The sequence below is a fragment of the Otolemur garnettii genome, unplaced genomic scaffold, assembly GCF_000181295.1.
Source record: "Otolemur garnettii isolate 467f Iridium unplaced genomic scaffold, OtoGar3 scaffold00005, whole genome shotgun sequence".
NCBI classification, from domain to species: Eukaryota; Metazoa; Chordata; class Mammalia; order Primates; family Galagidae; genus Otolemur; species Otolemur garnettii.
In genome coordinates this window covers 40,296,868-40,302,605 of record NW_003852400.1, presented here as the reverse complement: position 1 = coordinate 40,302,605, position 5,738 = coordinate 40,296,868, and positions in this window count along the sequence as shown.

The window sequence follows — 5,738 nt, the reverse complement described above, 5'->3', positions numbered from 1 at the left end:
AAAAAATGGTTTTGTGAAAAAAAAAAAAAAAAAAAAAAAATAGCAGGGCGTTGTGGCGGGCGCCTGTAGTCCCAGCTACTTTGAGGTTGCTGTGGGCTGTGTTGCCATAGCACTCTTCCAAGGATCACAAAGACTCTGTCTCAATATAAATAAATAAAATGCAATTGAGATCTGGTTTCATGAGATAATCTGATGTAGTGATAGCAATTCATCAGCATTTCTAAAAGAATAAAACTGTAGGGAGAGTTCCCTTCAGCTCAGGAATTCCCCCGAAGTGGAAAGAAAGGAGGAGGGTTAAGCAATAGGCAGGAGCTGAGAAGCCCAGAGAGAGGAGTGGTATAGATAACCCTGTAGACTCCCCCTGTGGGGAATTGCAGGATGCTCCCCAAGGGGAATCTGGGAACTTGTGAGGGTGCTTTTGATAGTCACAAAGATAGCATTTAGTGAATTTCAAATTTAGTCAACCTAACTGTGTTTAATATATAAACACTAAGTATTTCTGGCATGGCTTTAAAGTACACTGAATTTTCTGAGAATGCGATTACTGAATAAACTGAAGAATTATACTTCCTTTTATAGGAAACTTTACCAAGAAACATTCAACTTGAGAAAATAATGCCACTGATACATGTCAGCTAATTTTATGTAACTCAGTATAATATGCCTCTTTTTTTTTTTACATTTGTCGCTTTTCAGCCAATGATTCCATGTACGGGTACGGGTTTCATGTTTCAGTGAAACCCGGACTAAACATTTACACATTGAACTGTATATTTCACTATTAAATATTTCCAATACTTTATAGTAAAGGGGAAAACAAAATATCATTTAAAGAAAAGGCAGGTGTTAACATCTATATTGCTGAGACCCTCTCCTCTAGCATAAGAGTTTTATTGGTGGGGCAACAGAGTCTCACTCTGTCACCGTGGGCAGAGTGCCATGGAGTCATAACTCACAGCAACCTCAAACTCAAGCTAAGCGATCCTCCTGCTTCAAATGCCCGAATAGCTAGGACTACATTCCTGTCCCACAATGCCTGTCTAATTTTTCTAGTTTTGGTAGAAACAGAGTTTTAGTCTTACTCAGGCTGGTCTCAAATTCCTGAGCTCAAGCAATCCATCTACCTAGGCCCCCAGGGTGCTAGGATTATAAGCATGAGTCACTGCACCTGGCCTACAAAAAAATAATTTTTTTTCCCTAGTGGTAAGATAGGACTTTTATTAGAAGTTAGAAAGGGATACAGAAGAAATAAAAAGCACCAGAGCTTCTGGAAGGGGGAAAGAACTAAAGAACTCCCTCAGGAGTCCCCATGTGGACTCTTTTATCTAGGGGTTTTAAGTCTACAGGATTGATTACACACAAAAAAACAATTTTTAACATTAGAAATTATCAAAGTGGCTGGGTATAGTGGCTCACACCTGTAATCCCAGCACTCTGGGAGGGCAAGGAAGATGGATTGCCTGAGCTCAGGAATTCAAGACCTGCCTAAGAAAGAATGATACTCAATTTCTAAAAGTAGCTGGCCCTTGTAAGGTCGGGTGAGGGGGCTCACGCCTTTAATCCTAGCACGCTGGGAGGCCCAGGGAGGGTGGATTGGTTAAGCTCACGAGTTTAAGACCAGCCTGAGCAAAAAGCATGACCCCTGTCTCTACTAAAAATAGAAAACACTGGCTCAGCACCTATGGCTCAAGTGGCTCAGGCACCAGCCACATACACCAGAGTTGGTGGGTTCAAATCCAGCCTGGGCCTGCCAAACAACGACGACTACAACTAAAAAAATAGCCGGGCATTGCAGCGGGCACCTGTAGTCCCAGCTACTTGGGAGGCTGAGGCAGGAGACTCACTTGAGGCCAGGAGTTGGAGGTTTCTGTGAGCTGTGATGCCACGGCACTCTACCCAGGGTGACAGCTTGAGGCTCTGTCTCAAAAGAAAGAAAGAAAGAAAACATTGAAAACATTGAAAGAAAGAAAATATTGAAAACAAGAAGATAGCTTAAGCCCAAGAATTGGAGGTTGCTGTGAGCTAGGATGGTGCCACAGCACTCTACCCAGGGGACAGCTTGAGACTCTGTCTCAAAAATAAATAAATAAATGCAAATAAGCTGGGCATTGTGGAAGGCATCTGTAGTCCCAGCTACTTGGGAGGCTGAGACAAGAGGATCACTTGAGCACAAGATTTTGAGCTATGTGAGCTAAGACACCACAGCACTCTAGCAGGGCAAGAAAGTAAGACTCTGTCTCAAAAACAAAGACAGAAAAAGAAATTGAACATGCCCTTCCCCCATCAAAGCCTTAAACCATAAAACATATTTGAGCTTGAGGAAGAGAATTTGAATTAGTGAGAACTTAGAATATAGATTATTTGAATGGACTGACCTTTTAGTCATCTGGAAGTGATAGTAAAAATACTATGGGCTGGCTTGGTGCCTGTAGCTCGGTGAGTAGGGTGCCGGCCACATACACAGAGAGTGGCAGTTTCAAGCCTGGTCCAGCCTCCAAACAACGACAACTGCAACCAAAAAATAGCCAGGTGTTGTGGCAGGCACCTGTAGTCCCAGCTACTTGGGAGGCTGAGGCAAGAGAATCCCTTAAGCCCAAGAGTTTGAGGTTGCTATGAGCTGTGACGCCATAGCACTCTACTGAGGATGACACAGTGAGACTCAGATTCAAAAAAAAAAAAAACAAAACAAAACACTATGTACTGTCCTTGAGATTTTGTCTTGGAACAAAAACTTTTTTTTGAGCCAGAGTCTCAAGCTTTCGCCCTGGATAGAGTGCTGTAGAATCATAGCTCACAGCAACCTGTAACTCTTGGGTTCAAGTGATTGTCTTGCCTCAGTTTTTCTATTTTTAATAGAGATGGGGTCTCTTTTGCTGAGGCTGGTCTCGCACTCCTGAACTCAAGCACTTCACCCAGCCTGGCCTCCCAGAGTGCTAGGATTACAGGCATGAGCCATCATGCCCAGCCCCAGACAAGAACTATTCTACACAGAGTTGGAATGCACAGGACTGGGATGGAATAAAGTACTTTTCTACTTGTACTCTATGAAATCTAGCTTGTTAAACTACTCACATGACTTGGGGTGGTGCCTGTGGCTCAGTGAGTAGGGCATTGGCCCCATATACCGAGGGTGGCTGATTCGAACCCGGCCACTGCCGAACTACAACAAAAATGGTCAGGTGTTGTGGCGGGCGCCTGTAGTCCCAACTACTCAGGAAGCTGAGGCAAGAGAATCAGCTAAGCCCAAAAGCTGGAGGTTGTTGTAAGCTGTGATGCCACAGCACTCTACAGAAGGCAACAAAGTGAGACTCTGTCTCTTTAAAAAAAACCCAAAAACTATTCACATGACCACCTCCATTAAGTTCGGATTCATTTGCATATAATGAAGCACAGGCTATTTATGCAAAGGTTTGTGGTTATGTTACTGAAGAGGGTCTGGCCGCCTGTCACTGTCTAGCCAATATGCAGAGATGGGATATCTGTCCAAACAAGGTTTATTTGTCAGGCCAGCGATTCTGGAGAACATTGACAGTAGTCTCTCAATTCTGTTCTGCCTCTGTTACAATTCTAATAGTTTTTATAATGGAAATAGGAAATACACCTAGAAAAAAGAATTTTTTTTTTTTTTTTGAGACAGAGCCTCAAGCTGTCACCCTGGGTAGAGTGCGTGGCATCACAGCTCACAGCAACCTCCAACTCCTGGGCTCAAGCAATTCTCTTGCCTCAGCCTCCCAAGTAGCTAGGACTACAGGGCGCCTGCCACATGCCTGGTCATTTTTTGGTTGTAGCTGTCATTGTTGTTTAGCAGGCCTGGGCTGGATTTGAACCCACCAGCTCTGGTGTATGTGGCTGGCACCTTAGCCACTTGAGCTACAGGCTTTGAGCCAGACCTAGAAAATTTTAACTTTATCTGATATTAAGTAAAATCAAAGTAATCTTTATTCTGACAATGCAAAACATTTAAGCAATAGAAAGGTAATTTTTATTTAACAAAATATCTAAGAGAATCATTAAAGAAAACAGCATAGGCTTGGCGCCTGTGGCTCAGGAGGCTAAGGTGCCAGCCACATACACCTAAAGTGGCAGGTTCGAATCCAGCCTGGGCCTGCCAAACAATGATGGCTGCAACAACAAAAAAAATAGCCGGGCGTTGTGGCAGGCGCCGTGGTCCCAGCTACTTGGGAGGCGGAGGCAGGAAACTCGCTTGAGCTCAGGAGTTGAGGTTGCTGTGAGCTGTGATGCCACAGCATTCTACCCAGGGGGATAGCTTGAGGCTCTGTCTCCAAAAAGAAAACAGCATATCACAAAATAACCTTTACTGATAATCACAACACAGGTTGTCTATGTGTGACTACATCCTTAAGTCTTCTGAGGTAAACTTCTGAGGTAAACAGTCACAGAGAAACCTTAACTAGATAATCATGGAAGGTGTGTGGGGAAGGTTGAGGAGACTAGGTCAGCTGTAGGGCTCCAGCTTAACTTCTCAGACTCCATCTTACAGGACACTTCTCTGGCTTCACTTATATGTAGATGGAGGTTTTTGATTTTCATTCTGTCCTGAAAGGAGTGTGCTGATTCCAAAATGAAAAGCTCTTAGTGTTCTGGGAGGCTGAGGCCAAGTCCAAAGCTAAGGCCAGAGGATTGTTAGAGCTCAGGAGTTCAAGACTAGCCTGAGCAAGAATTTGAGATACCATCTCTACTAAAAATAGAAAAATTAGGGTGCTACCTGTGGTGCAGTGGGTAGGGCACCAGCCCCATGTACTGAGGGTGGTGGGTTCAAACCTGGCCCCAGCCAAACTGCAACAAAAAATAGCCCGGTGTTGTGGCAGGTGCCTGTAATCCCAACATTATGCCCGAAAATTATTCTCCCAAGTAGCCCCAAGAGACGAACCCGAGAAGCACTCGGATGTAAAAGGCATGAGGTGAGGTTTTATTCAAACCTGTCTGGACTCTCCTGGCATGCAGGCCTAGGACGAGCCCGAACCGGGTGGAGCAAGTTTTTATGGGGTACAGAAAGCAAGAAGGGGAGGAGGGTATGAGTACACTTTTGATTGGTGGTTGGTGATTTCATTAGTAAAGGAGGATTTGGATTGGTACAGGTGAGGGGTGGTGGAAGGCAGCAGGGAGTGGCTTGTAGGTTTTACTGGTAGAGCGGAAGGGCTAGGAATGGAGTTTGTGTAGTAAACAGTGGGGCCTGTGTAGTAAACAACTAGGAATGGGGCTTGTGCAGTAAACCACTGTGTAGTAAACAACTAGGAATGGGGCTTGTGCAGTAAACCACTGTGTAGTAAACAACTAGGAATGGGGCTTGTGCAGTAAACCACAAAATGGAGCTAGTCTGGCCCTCTCACCAACTACTCCGGAGGCTGAGGCAAGAGAATTACCTAAGCCCAGGAGCTGGAGGTTGCTGTGAGCTGAGACATCACAGCACTCTACTGAGGGCGATAAAGTGAGACTCTGTCTCTAATAAATAAATAAATGCATAAATAAAAAATAAATATTTTAAAAAATAGAAAAATTGGCAGGGTTTTCCGGCAGGTGCCTGCATTTCCAACTACTTGGGAGGCTGAGGCAAGAGGACTGCTTGAGCCTCGGTGCCTGTGGCTCAAGTGGCTAAGGTGCCAGCGACATACACCTAAGGTGGTGGGTTCGAATCCAGCCCGGCCCGCCAAACAACGATGGCTGCAATCAAAAAAAAATAGCCGGGTGTTGTGGTGGGTGCCTGTGGTCCCAGCTAC